The sequence below is a fragment of the Alnus glutinosa genome, chromosome 3, assembly GCF_958979055.1.
Source record: "Alnus glutinosa chromosome 3, dhAlnGlut1.1, whole genome shotgun sequence".
Lineage (NCBI taxonomy): Eukaryota > Viridiplantae > Streptophyta > Magnoliopsida > Fagales > Betulaceae > Alnus > Alnus glutinosa.
In genome coordinates, this window is record NC_084888.1 from 17,213,888 (window position 1) to 17,236,439 (window position 22,552).

Consider the following 22,552-nt stretch of genomic DNA (forward strand, 5'->3'; position numbering starts at 1 on the left):
TCATATGGAGGAAGTCCCCCATTGTATGCTTAACATTGTAGCTATTGATAACAGTTTTCAAGTTCATTCTCATTAATGAAAATATTGCAAGATTGATTTTTTTTTTAAAAAAAAATATGTTAAAAAAGTTTCTTTCTTATTCTGGGTTTATTTACAATTCCAAAACTATAGTCCTATTAGGTTGTCTCTATTTGGGATTATGCATTAATCAAATTAGACGCAGCAGAATATTGATCCCATAAAATTTTTCTTCAAGATAAACAAGGCTAGATAATTTAAACAAACATGTTTAGAGTACTTATTTGAAGGTGTTTAATAATAAACTGCCACCCCTTGGCTATATGGGCCAACTGACTTTGAAGCTTTCATATTGAACGATGAAGAACATGTTCTTCGTGTTCTTGACCCAACCTTCAGATCTTCTCTTCGATGATAGAATATGACTGTGAGTGTGGACTCACAACTTGAAGTAATGAATTGGTAAATAATACTTCACTATAGCCTTCTATTTATAGACTTGGATTTACTCATATGATAGGATTAGGAGATTGTTAGTTTGTAATTGGCCACATTCTGTTGGACAAAATCACCTCTGTGTAAAGATGCTTTTTAACAGGGATTCCGCTATTCAGAAGTGTTTCCAGAAGATTCTGGACAATTTGCAAGCCAGAAAAATCGGTTCCCTGCCAACCGTCCGGACGACGTGTCATACTGTCTGGACGCACATCAGACTAAAGCATCATCCGTCCAGACGACGTGGATTTCTGTCCGGACCTTCCTCTGTGTAAAGAAGCTTCGAACTGCTCCAGCTTGCATCCGTCCGAACGACTCTCAGTGTTCGATCAAGCTTCAGGATTTCTTTCCAAAACACAGATATGGGAAGATTGTTGCAACCGTCCGAACGACGTGGATTTTTCGTCCGGACGTGCTCATTCATAAGGCAAGTATCGCAATTCAAATCCAGATGTCTGGTTGCCAGTCATCATGGTACGGACGAGCATGTATCAAATATGGAAATTGCGTGCATCAGATCAACCGTCCGGACGACCATCCTCCTGGTCCGGACGCACGAAGCCTCTATATGGAAATCACTTGCAGCGAATGTGCGATCGTCCGGACGACAGGGCAACACCGTCTGGACGCGGCTCTCAAATAGGAAAGATTTTTTGCAAAATTTTTGAAATTTCGGTCGCACAGTTGTCCGTCCGGACGGCCTATGACCACCATCCAGACGGCGCCCAGCTTTATCAAGCCAGATGCTCATTTGAACTGTTAGCCTATAAATAGAGGCCCCTAGGCTTGAGAATAGCAAGAATTCTGTATTGAATTCCACTAGTGCTTAAAGAGCGATATTGTGAGTCTATTGAGCTAAGTTGATCTCTCTGAAGCTGTTGCTGTGTGTGCTGTTGCTGCACTTAAACTGAAGTCTATCTTAGAGGTTGACCCTAAGGTAAAAGATTCTATTGAAGACCCCTTCAGGTAGGAGACCTGATTGGGAGGCGTTCGTGTTGGGTTACACGTTAGAGAGCAAGGTACGACCACTGCATCAGGGGTATGTGAGTGTTACTACTTTGTATCTAGTCTTGTCTTCTGAATAGTGGATATCCTGGGTTTAGTTGCCCCGGAGTGGTTTTTCTCATATTGAGTTTTCCACTTGATTTGCAAAAATCTTGTGTTATTTAATTTCCACATTATTTTGTTAACATATTGTGCACACACACACTTGTATAAATTAGAAGTCAATTTTCATTTTTCAATTGGTATAAGAGCTTGGTACACTCTATTTAGATTCAATTCTTGAGTGTTATTATTTTGACTTCTATTTGTTAAAATGTCTCAAACTCTTAATATTGTTCCTCCCTTTGATGGTACGAACTATGACTATTGGAAGGCTCATATGCGGTTCTTTTTAAAATCTATTGACTGTTGGAGTATTGTTGAAACTGGTTGGACTAAACCAGCAGATGCAGCACTCGAACTAGTCTCTCAGAAGAACGCACGACTTTCAAATGATAAAGCCCTCATGCTCTATTTCAAGCACTTTCACCGTCTGAATTTGCAAAAATTTCAAACTGTGAATCTGCTCAAGAAGTGTGGCAAATCTTGGAAACAACATATGAAGGCACTAAACTTGTAAAATCTGCCAAACTTCAAATGTTGATTTCCATATTTGAAGAAATTAAGATGTTGGAAGAAGAGACATTTGGAGAGTTTTACTCCAAGATGAGTGACCTGAGAAACTCCATGGTGAGTCTTGGAAAGCCTGTCTCGGATGTAAAACTCATTCGAAAAATTATAAGATCTTTGTCTGAGCGTTTCTGGATCAAGGTAACTACTATTGAAGAGAGCAAAGATCTAGAAGAAATGAAGATTGAAGAGTTGGTGGGATCTCTTCAAACTTACAAGCTGTCCCCGCCTCCGATCAAGAAACTAAAGACCATTGCCCTGAAAGCTTCCAAGAAAAGGGTAGAAGCTTCATCTGAAGATGACTCTAAGGAGGAAGAAAAAGATGTGGCTATGTTGGCCAAGAATTTCAGAAGACTAATGAGAGATAACCAATTCAAGAAGAAATTTTCTGAAAAGGTGAATAAAGCTCCCAGAGAAGCTGAACCTGAGGAAGAAGAAAAGAAGGATCCCAGAGGCCCCAGATGTTATGAATGCTCAGGTTTTGAGCATATCCGAGCTGAGTGTGGGAACCTTAAGAAGGGCAAAGGGAAGGCTTACAATGTGACTCTTAGTGATGAGTCAGAAGAAGAAGCTTCTGAGTCTGAAAAATTTCTAGCCTTTGTGGCTCCACTTGTTGAAGAAGAGGACTCTTATTACTCAAAGCATAGTGATAATGGGGATGAACTCAAGGAGGCGTACAAAACTCTCTATGTAGAGTACGAAAGGCTGAGGGAAGGACGTAAGAAGCACCTTCATGATCTGAACAGCTTGCAGACTGAGAAGAGTTCTTTGCTACTCAGAATTCAAGAGCTCAAGGAAAAGCTACTAGAGATGCAGCTCCAATTAGAAAGAGTCACTGATGAAAAGCTGTCTCGCATGTTGTCCATTCAAAAGAGCCCAACCGACAAGATTGGTCCCAGGTATGTAGCTCCTCCCACTGACACTTCTTCTACTTCCAAGACTGTATTTGTCAAACCCGCAATCCCAGAGCCTCCCCCCATTATTAAAGATAAAGGGAAGGACAAGATTAATGATGATGTTCCAAGCACTCAGAAGACTCATTCCATCAAAAGATCTCCTATATGCCATCACTGCGGTCTGAGTGGGCATGTCCGACCCCAGTGCTCCCTCCTTAAGGCACAAAAGGCGAAGGCCAAGAAAGAAGTGCCCAGACAAGCTAATCATGGCACTAGACCTCTGACCCAGCATCAGACTCCGTGGTATCAGGCACCTTACCAAGCTCCATGGAGGCAAGCACCAAGGCATCAAGCTCCTCAATATCAAGCCCCTTGGTCTCATGCACCTTGGCTCCAGGCATCTCAGTATCAGCGACCTCAGCAGCAATTTGTACCTGCCAATCACAGTGGCAAAACCAAGATCAAATCCAAACGCTCTAAAAGGTCGCAGAAGGTGGAAGAGGATCAATACCACAATGAGCCACCTATTTGGATGCAAAGTATGATGGAGTGGATGGGTAAGCAGATGAAGTCCTGCCAACAACCACCCACTGGAAGGCAGGCTTGGGTCAAGAAGAAGAATAGCATTCACCCCATGAGGGGGAATGGACACACCTAGCAGGAGAAGGTGTTCATGCCTAGGATTTGGTTCCTAATCCTAAGGCATCAGGTTTGATTGCTGGACTTTGACTTGTTATATTTTGTATGCAATCTATGAACAAGTTTTGTTTTGCCCCTATTTCTCGTGTGAGAGCATCGCAGGTACTTGTTGGGGAAGATAGAAAAAGCAGGTCGAGCGACCGTTTTTCTGTATTGGCATCATCGAGCTTACACAGGTTTGATCATGCCTTGCATATGATGTTATTTCCATATTGCATTTCTTTTTTTTAAAAAAAAAAAAAAAAAAAGGGGAGAAATTGCAGGAAATTTTCCTTTCTTGGCATATCAGATATTGCATGTGTTTTCACCTACTATTTCAATTCATTATGCGTTAATCTACATTGCTTAGATATGATTAAGAGTTTATGACTATATCTGCCAAGTGATTTTCCTGTATATGCAATAGTTGGATAGCTTCTTTCCTCATGCGATGAAAATGTACACTATCCAAGACTCCCTAAAGGTACATCTTTCCTTCTCTGACTTTTTGGTCCTAGAAATTCTGAACAAGAGAAGAGGTTTTTGATCAGATAGCCAAATTGACCAAATGCTAGTTGAACCTATAACCTAAAAATTATGGCACTCTCTCTAGGTTGCAGCATCAAAAGAATCAAGCAGTAATTCTTTAGTTTTCTGTGCTATATACTTACACTTAGGAGTGATCAAATCCCCGCAATCCCCGCCCTGCCCCTCCCCGCAAAGACTAAAACCCGCACTCATGGTGCGGGGCGGGTTGTGGGGGGAGCCTTTAAAATTTCGCGGGTCCCCACCCCACCCCACCCCACCCCGCCCCGCCCCACCCCGCAGAATTTGAAAAAAAAAAAAAAAAAAAAAAAAAACCAAAAAAAGGACACATTTTGGTCGAGAAACTTCACTTTCTTAATTCTTTTTTTACTCTCCCTTCCTTCAGTCCTTCAGTTCTAACCTAACCGGCTAGTTTTGTTTGCCCATTTGATTGGAAACATGCAGGTACTCTTACACCGTTATTTACTGCATTTAACTTCATCACAGGGCTATATTTCTAATCCAAATTAATTGTTCCATGATGCAATTAATTTATGTTGTTCTAACAGTTGAACGTGGAAATGATTGACTAGATCCTTAAGAACAAGATTTTATTTTTCCAATGCCTCTATTTTCATTCTGATTGACTCTTTGAAGCTTCAGAACCTTTGCCTTCTTATGCCTTCTACTTACATTAGCTGAAGAGTATGAAAACTGCTTGTTTGATTTCTTTAACAGTATATAGGAGGAAAGATATCTTTATAATCATTAGGCTTTATAGGCTCTTTTTAAGGTCCATGACAAGTACACATCTGCATGAGCCTACAAGGCAACCGTTTTACCTAAAAAAATCTGTATTATATTAACCCGCGGGGATCCCCGCATACCCGCGAATCCCCGGCCTATTTATCCCCGCCCCGCACGGTTTCAATAAGTTTTTCACGGGTTGCAGGTTCCCTTTGGGGAACCCGCACCCCTGCGGGGCGGGGTCAAAAAAACCCCATCCCCGCCACCCCCCCCCCCCCCCCCGCCCCATGCTCAGCCCTACTTACACTCACTGCTTCTATGCTGAAATAAGCCTTATCATTCATGGTGCAAGTAAAATTTTACCTTGTCCTTCATGGTACAAGTAAAACAATTGGATGCTGCATCTTAGAGGGAGTGTATCAGATAAGGGTGGCTGGGCCACAGTAATTAATAAGGTTTGACTTTTGAATAATCTTTCACTAATTTTCTCTCTTGTTTAGAAAATATGGTTGCTCTTTGTCATATCAGTGATAGTCATACCTTATGGGAAAAGTCTTCACACACACACACACACATTGCATGAGTTGAGTTGTCTATTTAAATATTCTATCTACATGAAAATCTTTGTGCTGATTGAAATCTGAACTCTCTCTTATATCTCTGCTTTTTTGAGATACTATTTGATTGTGTTATCAGTTGATTATACATGTGTGTTCTGCAGCTAACTTTAGGAAAATTAATTTCTGCAAATTTTTCCTCATTTTTCTGTATTTTCAGTGTGAAGCATTCGGACGGCCTCTCTTTGCGTCAGAATGGGTGTGGCTCAGACGGCCGGACAGTACTCCTATCTGTTCGGACGCGTGTGGCTCCAACGGCCGGACAGTAAGGTTACTTGTCCGGACGCGCGCGACCTGTCCGCATGTTTCCGAGGTAGCGCGCGTCCGAACGGGATTAATGAGCCGTCCGAATGGGGACCCCACAGGCTCTATAAATCCCCTGGCCGCCGCATTTTCACCCTACCCCACCAAAAATCTCTCTTTTGGCTTCTAGTGAGTGATTTCTCACGAGTTTTTGCATTATCTCACCGTTTCTTGTCTTTTTGTGCATTACTCTCTCATTCCAGATATTTTTCTAGCCTTTTTCTTTTCAGTTTATTTTGAACTGTTAGAATTTTGAAGAGTTAGGGAATGATGTTGGGATTGTTCTATGCCTATCTGCTATGTTAGGATTATTTGGTGTGGCATTATTGTGGACTACATTGTGATACTTTCTGTCTCTATTTTTTTGGACAAGATCCTTTTACTGCCGTTATAATGCCAAATTTTTCTTTCTGACCTAACAAGAATATTTTTGGATTATTTTTGGCAAATCTTGTTGGTCTCTTTTACAGAATCATGTCTACAGGCAGTCCACAGCACAGAGTTCGCCAGAGGACAGAGGGAGATAGAGCAGCCCTCCGAGCTAAGATCATGGACCGACCTGTTAATGCTGAGAGGAATGTGATACGTTCCGACATTATGGTGGCTCCTCTGGATAGTATCCATGACACTATCCAGACATATCATTGGGGATATCTTCGCAGCTGCCCCTGTGTTGTGTACATCAGGCTGGTTAGACTTTTCTATGCCAATCTCGAGGTGATGTAGGACGATGACCACGGGTTGGTACTTCAGTCCACTATCGGCGGGCATATTATCACTGTTGATCCCCAGATCATCAGTCAATTCATAGGAGTCCTTGTTCTCCAGTTGTCTGCGAGCCCTTACAATGAGGTGGTACTGCCTCCATCTATGGATGATCTCCCAGAGTTTTTCCACGCAGTTCCACAAGGAGAGGAGTGCGCTACCACCATTAAGATTGGTGCCTTATCCACCCCTCACTGCATGCTAGCCAAGATTGTTCAGCACAACTTATGGCCAGTTGTCAGGCCCAGTGACCTGATTCTGAAGAGGGCCCAGTTCGTCTATGCTATCCATCTTCGCTTGCCTTTTTTTCCTGTGCAAGCATATTTTGGGCGTTATTTTGGAGGCCCGTGATGAGAGCAATACCGGTCTTCCATTCGGTTGCCTGCTCACACAGATTATACTACAGTCAGGCATCAGTATTGCTAGCAAGCCGAAGATGAAGATCCAGGATCCACTCAACAAGTAAACGCTGATGAATCCAGGATCCATGCAGCAGTCCATCTCTACCATGCAGCAGGAGGTTCACTCCATTAATCTCCGGGTAGAGCAGAACCAACTGGACCTCCGGGAGTGTCTCAAGTTTCATCATCCTTCCAGCAGTGACGATGAGGATGATGCGCCAATGGCCGAGGCCACTTGAGCTTTCTTTTGTTTTCTTATTACTTTGCTTATTTGAGACATTTGTTTTATATTTTGATACTCTTGTTAAACTCCTAGATAATATTACTCTATTTACCCTAGTCCTTCTGAGACCTATATGGAGAGTAATTTTTTGGTGTGTTTGGTTTTTATTACTCTGTTTTACCCATTGTCCCTTTGTGACAAAAAGGGGGAGTAATTTTTATTTTTGGACTGGGATTGTATTTTTAACCGGTCAGGTGATTTTTGTCCCAGAATGGCCAAATGGGGAGTTTGTTAGTTTGTAATTGGCCACATTCTGTTGGACAAAATCACTTCTGTGTAAAGATGCTTTTTAACAGGGATTCTGCTATTCAAAAGTGTTTCCAGAAGATTCTGAACAGTTTGCAAGCCAGAAAATTCGGTTCCCTGCCAGTCGTCCGGACGACGTGTCATACCGTCCGGACACCCAGCTGTCCAAAGCACAAACCGTCTGGACGACGTGTCATACCGTCCGGACGCACATCAGACTAAAGCATCATCCATCCAGACGAAGTGGACTTCCGTTTGGACTTTCCTCTATGTCGAGAAGCTTCGAACTGCTCCAGCTTGCATTCGTCAGGACAATTCAGCAGCCAGTCCGGACAACTCTCAGTGTTCGATCAAGCTTCAGGATTTCATTCCAAAACACAGATATGGGAAGATTGTTGCAACTGTCCGGACGATGTGGATTTTCCGTCCGGACGCGCTCATCCATAAGGCAAGTATCGTAATTCAAATCCAGATGTCTGGACGCCAGTCATCATGGTTCGAACGCGAGTGTATCAAATATGGAAATTGCGTACATCAGATCAACCATCCGGACGACCATCCTCCTGGTCCAGACACGCGAAGCCTCTATTTGGAAATTACGTGAAGCGAACGTGAGACCGTCCGGACGAGAGGGCAACACTGTCCAAACGCGGCTCTCAAACAGGAAAGATTTTCAGCGAAATTTTTGGAATTTCGGTCGCATAGTTGTCCGTCCGGAAGGCGCCTAGTTTTATCAAGCCAGACGCTCATTTGAACTGTCAGCCTATAAATAGAGGTCCCTAGGCTTGAGAACAGCAAGAATTCAGTATTGAATTCCACTAGTGCTTAGAGAGCTATATTGTGAGTCTATTGAGCTGAGTTGATCTCTCTGAAGCAGTTGTTGTGTATGCTGTTGCTGCGCTTAAACTGAAGTCTATCTTAGGGGTTGGCCCTAAGGTAAAGGATTCCATTGAAGACCCCTTCAGGTAGGAGACCTGGTTGAGAGGAGTTCTTGTTGGGTTACATGTTAGAGAGCAAGGTACGACCACTGCATCAAGGGTATGTGAGTGTTACTACTTTGTATCTAGTCTTGTCTTCTGAATAGTGGATATCCTGGGTTTGGCTGCCCCAGAGTGGTTTTTCTCATATTGAGTTTTCCACTTCGTTAACAAAAATCTTATGTTATTTAATTTTCACATTATTTTGTTAACACATTGTGCACACACACACTTGTATAAATTAGAAGTCAATTTTCATTTTTCAGAGATAATTCAAAAGATGTAGCTGAGATAGCATAGGAGTCATAAGAGGAGTTGAACTCCTCCTCCTAGGTACAATAGTGCACGGCCAAGGGGAGATATTATCTCCCTTTGGCCATGCATCATCCGGCCAATGGGGAGATAATATCTCCCCATGCATCTAGGGATAGGGTTTTAATCCTAACCCATTGCTACATAATTTTCAGCATGGGCTTCAGTTTTGCCCTAGTACGTTGAGTTTAGACAACTTCGTACGTGGATTTTAAATTTATAAGTTTTACCACTCGCAATAGTACGAATCAATTGTACTATAGTAAGGGTTATCGAACCACAGAGATTTGAGGGTTGTTTTGCATAACAATACTTAAGGAGCGTATTTAACTTAACTAAAAAAATAAAAACAAAGTAAAGGTTGTAGAATTGAAGCTACAACAAGTAAGGTAAAGTAAAGCGGGAAAATGAAACAAGCTTAAAAGAAACTTAGGGTAATGATTGCATCAAATCCTAAACTAATGGAATGCTTAAAGTATAAATGGATCTTTCTAACATGTATGATATGAGCGCGTAATTGGCGTCAACCATTACGACGACCTCGACATGAAAATACTTTAGTTAAGACGTAATGTAAAGCACCTAGTTTTACATTAAACAACTCCACGTAAAGATTAATCTATAATTGAAAAACATTTTACACTACCAAAGGTGTGCAGTGATTAATGCTCCCTAGCTTACTACTCTATAAAACATCCTAATAAGCATACATAATCCGTGAAAACCTTAATTAAGCCACAATGATAAAGTATCTACCATTGAAAAACATTTTAGACTACCAAAGATGAGTCCACACTCACGGTCATATTTCACTACAATTGAAAAACATTTTAGACTACCAAAGGTGTGAAACGACCGGTGCTCACTAGCATATCTTATAAGGTGACGTTAATAAGTAAACACGCATCATGTCAAATAGCATCATTGCAAAAGACATCGTTCTCTTTCAAGAACGTTGATTTTACTCTAGAAATCTAAGAAAACTCATAGACAAGTTAAACTCTTTTTTTCATGAATAAATGGATTGAAATCTTGAAGACAAAACCTTTTAGCATGGGTTTTGCAATCCTCTAGCCCTTCACAATCATCAACACATCTAGAAAACCCTAAGAACATCAAGAACATCCCATGGTTTTGGAAGAGATTTTGATCAAAACCCTAAGGTAGAGTTTAGCTATGCATAATTGAATCTAATCTAAGCATGAAAATTAATGAAAATAGAAAAGAATAAGCTAGAAAATTGAAGAAGAACAACTATATTGAACCTCTAAAATTTGGATTACAAGAAAAGAAAGGAAAAGAGAAAAAACTAAGCTAAGAACATGAAATTTAAAGAAGAAATACAAAGGAATTAAGCTCTCTGGATTTCGGCCCAGAGAGTTGCATCAAAGTAAACTAAAACACAATAAATTAAAGTGATACACCTGAGAAAACCTGAAACGCCTAAAAGGTGCATAAAATAAACCTAAATCCTAATTCCATATATATAGGAAATTGGATTTACAAAAAGACTACAAGAGTTAATTCTAGCCAACTATTCAGAGCTGGTCGCCGTCCATTTCTGTCCATAGAAGTCAACTTTTGTTTTGGATCGCACAAAGATTTGGAAATATCTGGACCTTCTGGAAGATGCGAGGTCGATCGATCGAATATATTTCGATTGATCGATTGTTTCATGTTTTGAGAATTGATCGATCGCATCTAGATCAATCGAAGTTGGGTCAACTGAAAGTCGATCGATCGATTATTATTGGCTGTACAAATAATCGATCGATCGAAATGCCTTGGATGATTTTCATCTTTTTAGGATCAACCTTGAACTCTGGAAATGACCAAATTGCCCTTGATGTATTTTCAAGTCTAATTCAAGTGTTTTGAACTAGATTTCTACTAAGACCTGAAAATAAGACATAACACAAAACTACAACAACACGTTATATATACAACACAAACTAGGTCTAACAAATGCAAATTAAGGGGTCTTGAATCAAGTAATTCAAAACTTATCTTATCCCTAAAGCCCAATACTCATTTATCTCAACTTAAACCTTTGAAATTAATTCCAAGAGCCCTTAGCTCTTAACTGCTTAAGCCCATAGAAATTAATTCCTAAGCCCATAGCAATTAAATTGCTTAAGCCCTTAGAAATTAATTACTTGCCCAATCATCTCTAAGTAATGAGCCACTTAGGAATCCTATTCCTTTGGCCCATGTTTTATTAAATAAAACAATCCAACATAAATAAATATGTAACTGAAGCTAATAGTATCTGGTCAATTTACACCAGGTCAAAGAGGGACCTAAAGGGAAAAATATAATTAGCTTTAAATAGGTCTGTGAGTATTTCACTTGACCCTATTTATTCACAATTAATTCCATTAAACACATGTAACTGCACTCTAATATGTATTTTCAAATTAATAAATCAATCCCTGTAACATACTTATTTATTACATATTACCCTTCCATGGAATCATTCCATAGTCGAACCAAAGTCAATATACTGTTACTTAGTTCGTTACATCTTTTCCTTGATACTCCTGATTTAATTACATGATTTATCATTTTTATACCTTGTTGAGTTTTTCATCTCACCTTGCACAAACTAAGTTTTAGTAAATTCTACCAAAAAACTCAGGCACGAGCATTAGGATAATCAACCTCATTAAATCTACATCAAGGAGAATATTCCTTATCGCTTTGTTCTTTCTGACAAAGGATTTGGATTCCCTCTTGAAGAAGCTGTTCTCACAATCCTATATGCGATCACCCAAAACACAGAAGTTTTGACCAGTGATTTGGTTGCATTCTTCTTGTATATCAAAGTGACCTACACTTCACATCTGAGTTTGCAATCTTCTCAGGATTTAGAGTAATTGTAATAAGTTGCCGTGCATGTACATCATTCTTAATCATAGTGTTAAAAGAATGATGACTCACATGGTCACTGTTTGGTGCATGGCACTACCTTACACTTATACCAACATATCAACTCGAAGCCCTACCTGTTTCTCCTAATTAAGATAGATCATTAAGGTTGACATGTTATAGTTTAGATGGATTTTCTAGTTTCATTTACGACTACGAACTGTCTTTTATAAATTATAAGGATTTATAACTATGATCCTCTGTGTGATAATTTCATTACTCACACCTTAGTAAAATACAATGTAACTTAGGATGCTTACATGTATATCATATGAAATACTCAAACATATATGTACATGTCAAGTTATATATATATATATATATAGATGTTCAATATTATACAATTTATAGAAAAACAACTTAATGCAATTGGAGTTTTGGACACCAGTTCCAACAGTCTCTTATTTATGGTTAGTTTTGTTCCACTTAGAAAAATGAAAGAAGGAAAAGAATGGGAAACTTCACTTAACCTCCTTGAATTGTCACCCATTTTGCAATGTTTCCCTTAAAATTCAAAACCTCTCAATTTAGTGTGTCAAACTTCTAATTTTTTAAAATGTTCCCCCTCCATTAAGATTTTCTATTAAATCAAACGGCAGAAGGGTAAAATGAACTTTATAACCCTAAAATTTTTATAAAATTTCAAATTTACCCTTACTTACAAATAAAAAAAATAATAAAAGGAAGAAAGAAAGAAATATTGAACCATTCTTTGTAGATATCACTGGTTGGGGATTCCATATATCCTTATATTTGATAATAATAAACGTAATTCTTTACATGATATTTAATATTAGAAACTCCATGCCATACATAAAAAAGATCAATACGGAATTCAAGGGTTACAAGGGTTTAAACCATTAGCATGGATTTTGTTGATGTTGAATTTTCCGCGGTGACGTGGCTTCATCAGAGCCGTCCTTCATCCACGCGTTTACCTGCAAGACAGCAAAGACTAGCCGGCGGAGCCTCCTCCGACGATCAAGTCAGTCAAGTGTCTATGTAAAGAAAAGAGAGAGAGAGAGAGAGAGCTTGAGAGGATAATAGATTCTGCTGTCAAATAGTTCTGATACTCCCTTTTATATCACGTACCTGTGCATATTCCCTTTTTTCTGCTTTTTGTCTAAAGAAAACCTTGTCCTGATAAATATCTAGTCACTTCTTCTGTTCCTCTGTTAGGCGCGGTGTTCTAGGCATATATTTGATATGCATATATCTGACTTGAATTAACTGTGCCAATAAATGAAGACTGAGATGTCTGGCCAAGGCCCAAAGTTTGGGACCTAGAGTTCACCCCGGAGTCCGGGGATCAGCCCAAAGGGGATGGTCTGACCCCTCCGATTATAGGGGATAAATACTTCCCTAACAATTACCCCGTAATTCTCTTACCTTTACATTAAAGGTAAAGAGAATTTACCTAATGGGACCTCGAGAATTTGACTGATTCTACTAATCATTCTTCATCTAATTTGCATAACGCTTTCCTCTGATTCCATGGAGACTTAAGCGTTTCTTTAACCGCCGCTCCACACAGCTCCAAGCCATTTATGGCAAGCAATCAGGAATTTATTTCCGTCATAAATTCACCATTAGTTAGGCGTACCTAACACCCCGTAAATCATGCATGCACTGATCATTATTATTTCTATATATTCGCACTTTCCTTCGCTGGAATGTCAATGGTCTTCAGATTGTTCACTCGAGGAGATCTTCCTTTCTTCCTATCCCATTCCTGGAAATCGGATCCTCCCTTTCATCCTTTTTTGAACTCTTCAAGCCTTCTCACAATGTTCTTCATTCCTGGTGTGGTCTTCACGACCGAGCATATTCACAAATTCATTAAGGATGGTCCTGGCTTAGGAGTTCCTAACCCCGGAGTATCTGTTCTCCGTGGAGGTTCTGTCGAATGTGTGATCTTTGGCTTTAGACACACAGGGGTGTGTGACTGTTGGCTTCACGCCAACCTGTTCGTGTCTAACCTGCAAGAATTATGCAGCACCCCAATTTTGCCCCAATTGTTCATGAGAGGCCAACTGTCCAAGCCGCAATTGGACTTTGCACAAATGAATCCTTCAAAATTTTCAGGCAATTTATCTTTGTAGTGTTAGGATTACTTGTAATAGGATGACTACCCTGCACAGTATTCTTTCGATGTTGTCTGTTCTCCTTGTCTTCATGTACGTGTGTACTCTGAGTAGATCTAATAAAATATTCTTCTTTGGTGAAAGGTATATCTTGGCAACACGAATTTCAAATCAATCTCCAATAACTTCGCTAGACTACCACTGAAATGGATACCTCATAAATCATATAATTGTATCCGCATAACGTTGTGTCAAGCATTCTCATTGTACTTTCCCGAACAATAACTCTGATGGCACTTTAACATACCCATTGCTCTCAATAGTCGAAAACTTATCTCCAGACCGTCAGTTTTCTATTATAGATAGATGCCTGTTAACCGGTATGCCTAAAATCCGGGGACTACTGGAGGCACAGTGGCCCCTTCCATTTCTCCAAAGAAAAGGTAATCGTCCTAATTTCTATACTCGACTTCTAGGTCGCCCAACCAAAAATTTCTCGTCCTTGATATAACCCAAAGCATAGATAATTGCTGGGAAATTGATTTCGGCCTGATGATGTCGGACCAGCCGTGCATCTAAGTGGAACTATCCCCGACCACAATGGTTTAGGCTAAGCATAGCCTGTTTCCCTTGCCACTGAAGAGTTGGAATGCTATCGTAGATCTGGAGTGCTGTGATGAGGTTTCTTACCTAAGTTATAGGTTTAGCAAGTCAACCCTGCTACTTGTCCAAGGAGTGTTTGTCTGGCACTGTGATGAGAGATGAGAGTTCAATAAAGGTCGAGATTCCGGGGTCAACATCGTTCAGTGAGCGCACCCTAAGTTCGGAAGATCAGTTGAAACCATAACCGCTTCTCACGAATATCCCTACGCATGAGAGATTTTCTCATCTAACCCGATGTCCAGGGCAACTCACCGTGCTGAGACACTCTTCCAGTTTAAGCCTTACATAAGGACTGGCGCCCATTGATCCTTGTACTAAATACTCTGATATACAAGTCAGAATACTTCTTCATTGTCTTAAATGACAGTGTTTAAATCTTGAGGGACATCGAGGCTTCCTTATTCATATACACCGGCCATGGCTTGATCCTTCAATCCCCACCGTCGGATCCGATCGCTTAGACCTTCATGCCCGAAGAGGATGTTGCCATACCCTTCAATCTTCCCTCTCCCTCCGCCATAAATACTTCTATCTCATCCCACGTTTTTCGGGGACTACATCGGTTTCCTCATTTGAGGTAAGTCCCTACTCCATCCAAAAGGAGCTTCACTTGCTACTTCCTTTCCAACTTAATGGATCCGGTCTGCAAGGAGCTGACGTTTGATCCGTCTCCTTATCCAACATGTGATTTTTTGTCCGAGGGGGAATTTTTTAGTTTCGTTATCCAGGGAAGACCTCCTTATCTAAGGAGGAACTATCCATGAAACATCCCATTCCTTTTCTATGTTATTCTACGATAGAAGTCTGAATATCAATGGCGTCCCGGGAGCAAAGTCTGCCGTAGGGGACGTCTCTCTAGCCCAATTTGTTGAAGGGGTTCATTCCCCGTCCTTAAGGGTTCCCAAGCAGCAAGTGATCTCAAAGATGGAAGATTATAATTTTCCATTCCGAAGCCATTATTACTAATTTGCAGCACCTGGTAGATCAGCTTCTCTGGAGTTCCCAGCAATCATTTCGATGTTTTTCAGCGATGAATAGAATTTCATAAGGGTAAATAAGGAAGTAGCTATCCCAACATTATCCGCGGACAGATTGGTTTCTGTTTGAATTCCATGGCTACTTCCCTGGACTTGTTAAGGTTATCCCAAGGCCGGGATGTAGGCATTCCAGCTTCATCCAATAAAAGATTTCCTCCTAATTTATCCCATTTTCAATACGGGATCCTTTGTTTTTAACGAGGTCCTCTCCTCGCCTATGAGCTGTAGCAGCCTATGGATAGTCTGCTTGGGTAAGTGGGAAGGTCTAGCTCCCCCTCTCTTACATAACCCCAGGCCTGCAACTCTAGATTTACTTTCTTTGACTGATAATTTTGAGCGTTCAATCCCGGACTCATTGTCTGAGGTCCCAACTGACAAATCTTGAGTTTTATTCCTCACAGTTCATGGATGGGATCCACATTGTTAGGCGGGGAGATTTACCCCATATCCAAAGGGAAATGGTGTCCAAGATTATGTCTTTATTCAAGAGAGATTCACTATCCCAATCCGAAACTACCCCCCATTCTCCAAAGGAAGACAGTCTCTGACTACTCCCTTTTCAACTTTGTAAAGTCGGTATGCAAGACATCAATGTTTTTCTCATCCCCTTATTCGAGAGAAGGGTCCTCTATTCAAGAAAGAATTCTATGATTATTCCCACCCAACTTAAAGAAGTTGGTCCTCGGGAGGTACTCCTTAAGAAGGTTCCTCGGAACAGGAGATTGCACAAGATTCGCGCCCATATTAAGTTTTGTTCATGCAATGATCAATAATGATCTCCTTTCTTTGCTTTTTTCAAGCAATTCAATTCTTCCTTTTAACGTTTTTATCTCGATCTCCTCCTTTATACATAAATCTAAGCCCGGCCTCGCAGGTTATCATTGAGACTAGATTATCTTTTCAATTATCCTTTGAAACCTCCCTAGACTAAAAAAAAATCTAAGGGAGTCTTGTTAGTGGAGATGAGTTTTCTTCCCATGATGATTCGCTATAAAGGTTGTAATCTCTTGATTTATTAGAGGGGTTTATTCCATGTCCTGATTTTTCGTCGAGGTTATGTTCTTTATCTTGACTGATTAATTTGGTGGTGAGAATTCCACGTTGTATAACTCTACTTCACAAGTTCAATAGGAGAAAAAAAATTTGTCTGCCCAGATTTCCTTCTCAATTGTGTCGCAATTTACCCCAGAAGTATACTTTGTAAATAGGTTAATAAACTCATAGTCTCTTACCCCCCTAAATCACTGCAGTTGGAGGAACTCCGACTGGAGGGATTTATTCGGGAGTTATCCAGTCTGAGTAGACAGACTTCTTTTTTCGTGCTTGAAGTACAAGCACCCCCATGTCTTCATCAAGAGGGAGCATTCTTGTCCGAGGTAGTACGTGTTCCTGTTTGTCCTTCTCAAAGGGCGGGTTGCTCAACCAGGAGGGGTGTTCCTGTCCGAGATTGAACGTTCCCCCGTTAATCCCTTGTTAAGGGCGTGTTCCTCATCACTCCCCTGTCCTCAACGAGGAGGGGTGTCCCTGTCCGAAATTGGACGTTCCCCTGTTAATCCCTTGTTAAGGGTGGGTTCCTTTGTTTTTATCGGGGTCCTATCCTCGTCTTCCTTGTTTTTAGCGAGGTCCTATCCTCGTCTTCCTTGTTTTATACGAGGTCCTATCCTTGTCTTCCTTGTTTTTAGCGAGGTCCTATCCTCGTTCTTCCTTGTTTTTTACAAGGTCCTCTCCTCGTCTTCCTTGTTTTTAGCGAGGTCCTATCCTCGTTCTTCCTTTTTTTTTTTTACGAGGTCCTCTCCTCGTCTTCCTTGTTTTTTACGAGGTCCTATCATCGTCTTCCTTGTTTTTTACAAGGTCCTTTCCTCGTCTTCCTTGTTATTTACGAGGTCAAATCCTCGTCTTCCTTGTTTCTAGCAAGATCATATCCTCGTTCTTCATTTTTTTTACGAGGTCCTCTCCTCGTCTTCCATGTTTTTAGCGAGGTCCTGTCCTCGTTCTTCCTTTTTTTTTTTTTACGAGGTCCTATCCTTGTTTTCCTTGTATTTTACGAGGTCCTTTCCTCGTTCTTCCTTGTTTTTTATGAGGTCCTTTACTCGTCCTTCCTTGTTTTTACGAGGTCCTATCATCGTCTTCCTTGTTTTCTACGAGGTCCTATCCTCGTCTTCCTTGTTTTTTTTTGTTTTTTACAAGGTCCTATCCTCGTCTTCCTTGTTTTTTACGAGGTCCTATCCTCGCCCTTCCTTGTTTTTTAGGAAGTCCTATCCTCGCCCTTCCTTGTTTTTTACGAGGCCCTATCCTCATCTTCCTTGTTTTTTACGAGGTTCTATCCTCGTCTTCCTTGTTTTTTACAAGGTCCTATCCTCTCCCTTCCTTGTTTTTTACGAGGTCCTATCCTCGTCTTCCTTGTTTTTTACGAGGTCCTTTCCTTGTCCTTCCTTGTTTTTTACGTGGTCCTATCCTCGCCCTTCCTTGTTTTTTATGAGGTCCTATCCTTGCCCTTCCTTGTTTTTTACGAGGTCCTATCCTCGTCTTCCTTGTTTTTTACGAGGTTCTATCCTCGTCTTCCTTGTTTTTAGCGAGGTCCTATCCTCGTCCTTCCTTGTTTTTTACGAGGTCCTATCATCGTCTTCCTTGTTTTTTACGAGGTCCTATCCTCGCCCTTCCTTGTTTTTTACAAGGTCTTATCCTCGTCTTCCTTGTTTTTTATGAGGTCCTTTCCTCGTCCTTCCTTGTTTTTTACGTGGTCCTATCCTCGTCTTCCTTGTTTTTTACGAGGTCCTATCCTCTCCCTTCCTTGTTTTTTACGAAGTCCTATCCTCGCCCTTCCTTGTTTTTTACGAGGTCCTATCCTCCTCTTCCTTGTTTTTTACGAGGTCCTATCCTCGTCTTCCATGTTTTTTACGAGGTCCTATCCTCTCCCTTCCTTGTTTTTTACGAGGTCATTTCCTCGTCCTTCAATGTTTTTTACGAGGTCCTATCCTCGCCCTTCCTTGTTTTTTACGAGGTCCTATCCTTGCCCTTCCTTGTTTTTTACGTGGTCCTATCCTGGTCTTCCTTGTTTTTTACGAGGTCCTTTCCTCGTCCTTCCTTGTTTTTTACGAGGTCCTATCCTCGCTCTTCCTTGTTTTTTACGAGGTCCTATCCTCGTCTTCCTTGTTTTTAGCGAGGTCGTATCCTCGTTCTTCCTTGTTTTTTACGAGGTCCTATCCTCGCCCTTCCTTGTTTTTTAGGAAGTCCTATCCTTGCCCTTCCTTGTTTTTTACGAGGTCCTATCCTTATCTTCCTTGTTTTTTACGAGGTCCTATCCTCGTCTTCCTTGTTTTTTACGAGGTCCTATCCTCGCCCTTCCTTGTTTTTTACGTGGTCCTTTCCTCGTCCTTCCTTTCCATCATGCCTGCAACGAAATTTAGAAAAGCATTTCCTTGTACTTCCTTTCATGAGTCCAAATATTAATTAAGAGTCAGCAAATACAGAAGTGTTTGTCTAGCATATACTCTTGAAATCATGAGATTATCAAAGATCTTAGAAACCATGCACCATAGGGGCACAATAGTTAATTAATTATTAGTCTTTGTCTTCTGCTGGAGAGACCTTTCCAGGTCTGACACTCCGAAATTTATTAGCCTTGGGTTTTATCCTAAGAGGTATATATGTATATATCCATGCCACCAATGTTTAATTTCTAGAATTTAACAAGATGAAATAAAAAGAGAAAAGGGAACTTATCTCAGCCCTTCTGGTCTTTGAAGAGCGTGCATAGCCTCCCATCCATTTGGATCCTTAAGCCCGAACTTTGATAGGTCGCCATCTTGCTACAGAATGTGTTCGGGGTGACATGCGACCTCATAAGTATCCCCGTTTTTTAGAGGAAGTGCACAACAACTAGAACTTCCGAGGACTTCCTTAATAATTTCGGTCAATGAAATGCGACTTTATGACCCCCCTGCCTTTTTTTTTTTTTTTTTTTTTTTTTTTTTTAGGCTTTCCGGAAGCTCTCGTACCCATAACTGTGGTCCCCATATCGACTGTTGAGGAGACACTCATATTCTTCGCCGGGTTCTACCTTCCTCGCTCCTCATCCAAATTAAAAGAGAGATTGGGAGTCCAGGCTCTCATCAACTAGTTGAAGCTGTGAAACGCATCTCAGACAGGTTCTCAGAAATGACCCCGGAACTGTCCTCAGACATGACCTCGTAACTGATCTCAGACAAGTTCGTTCGAGAATTCCTCATCACCAGATACCGTAAATTTCGTTGTCCTTGGTCCACCCGTTTTGGCGCGGGCTTCCAAATATCTTGGTTCTTCGACTTGAAAGCAAATCCGTCACTTACGAGCCCCCGGACCTCGATTTTGTCCTGGGCCAACAACTACGTGGCCATACTTGTGGCCTTCTCTTTTAAGTACCTTAACTAGTACTATCTCAGTAGATCGGACACCACTCAACGTTTCCGAGATACCAAATAACCAACACAAGTGCTACAGAGTCTGCCATTCCAAATTCTACTACTTCGACTGTAGGGCCATGTCCATTTCCTTGCTTAGCCAGCACATCCGGGTGATCTCCTGTCTTCTCCTATGGGATGATCGGCCTTTCAAAAGTGTGAGTCTCTACATGGGTATCTTATGATCTCGGAAGTGATCCCGAAAACGACCTCGGACACGTTCTCGGACCATCTAGAACTCTCTTTCTACTTTGTTTTTCTTTCATGAACGATATATCTTCTTGAACTCTGTTGATGTGCATCCTGATCAGGCCCATCGGCGGAGAGGCTACTAGATCGGGCGTCAGTTTTGATTCTTGACGTGGAAGTCCGGGGTCTGGGTGAGGGATGAACCTCGACACTCTAACCTTGCAGCTCTCGCTACTCCTCGGACCCCCAACTTTTCAGTAGCTTCTACCACGTTCATACAACGTGTAAGACAATTTCTGACAACCCACTCCTTGTTACTGGGGAAAGTGCTCAGTCCTATCTTTGTTTGGATCTTCAAACTCAAACCTTTATGAGTTTACAACTGGCTATAGAACCATGTCCAGAGTGAAACGTTGCTTCGTAACCCATCTCCTTTCCGTCGTAATAAATGATGTTGTCATAAAAACATCATTTTAGACAAAAAAACCAATAAAGCAAGACCCACTCTTCTCCATGATTTTTCCTTTCTCAGTAATACTGAAGAGCAAAACCCATGAAATCAAGTAACAACAAGGGTAATACAAGAATTTCATCCTCATTAGTTTCTAATCACAATTAATAGTATTGTCAGAAAAGCCAATAAAGTCAAACCTACATGCTTCTCACAACTTTCTTTCAATCTGAAACGTGGCCATCTCTTAACCTTATATTTTTGTTTTTATATATATCAATATAGTATACATTAAGGGCTTTCCTTTTCACACATGTGGAACTAAACATCCACCGTATTCTGCCAACTTTTCACAAATTAAGGAAATCCTCTTTTGCCCTTCTTCTTTTGATATGGAGTATCAAAATCATGAAAAAGGAGTAAAAAACTTATCTTGCTCGCGCACAGAGACAACTATCAACTTAATGTCGATGAATCCAAAAGCCCGCCATTCGTTACTACGCATGCGCATATGAAATCGCTTCACGTCAATACAAATCCGCCACTATCAAGTTTAGATCTGTTATGCGCGAGCCCAAATCCGTTCGATCCGCTCTCCCCCATTTGACGAAAGGTGCTTCTGATTACCAGTTACCGTTATGAATTTTTGTAAGGACGACCACGTCGTACTTACAGACGGCGCCAATTGTTAATGTCGAATTTTTCGCGGTGGCGTGGCTTCATCAGAGCCGTCCCTTCGTTCGCGCGTTTACTTGCAAGACAGCAAAGACCCGTCGGGGGTGGGCCGGCGGAGCCTCCTCCGACGATCAAGTCAGTCAAGTGTCTATGTACAGAAAAGAGAGAGAGAGAGAGAGAGCTTAAGAGGATAATAGATTCTGCTGTCAAATAGTTTTGATACTCCATTTTATATCACATCCCTATGCATATTCCCTTTTTTCTCCTTTTTGTCTAAAGAAAACCTTGTCATGATAAATATCTAGTCACTTCTTATGTTCCTCTGTCAGGCGCGGTGTTCTAGGCATATATTTGATATGCATATATCTGACTTGAATTAACTGTGCCATTAAATAAAGACTGAGATGTCCGGCCAATGCTCAAAGTTTGGGACCTAAAGTTCACCCCGGAGTCTGGAAATCAGCCCAAAGGGGCTGGTCTGACCCCTCCGATTATAGGGGATAAATACTTTCCTAACAGATTTTTTTCCAATAAGTTGTAGTTCATAACTTTACAACTTTTCGAAATCGTCAATAAATTCAAATATCTGTCCCTGTTGTAGATATATCACTTGAAAGTGATTATTCTTGGTTCTAGTAAAGATATCGAGATTTTTTATTCAGAAAAAAAAAAAAACAAAAAAACAAAAAAAAAAAGATTTCAAGATATTTGGCTTGACATTTTTCTCACACATAGCTTAATAATTGCCTCTTCTTTAAATTGATTTGTTTCTTTGATTGTATTATTTTGGTATATATAAAAAATTATCAGTGTAATTTCTGATGATTTTTACGGATAAAATGTCTATTTTAGAATGTTTATAAACTTGTCATCCATGTATTATTGGAGCAAAAATAAGTATTTATACAAATACTGAGAACATATTAAGCCTTTAATTTTGTTAAAATAAAAAATAGATAATCAAATTGAAACAACGAAAAATAAGTATTTTGAAAAGAGAAAAGCACAAGCCAGAAACACGGATGGGGATCTGGATCCTCTTCAGTTCTAATGAATTGAAGAGGAGCCGGTTGATGGTTAAAATATCTTTTTAAAAAATCAAAATGCGTAAAAACTACCACGTCAAAAGCAATTGGAGGCAAAAAAAAA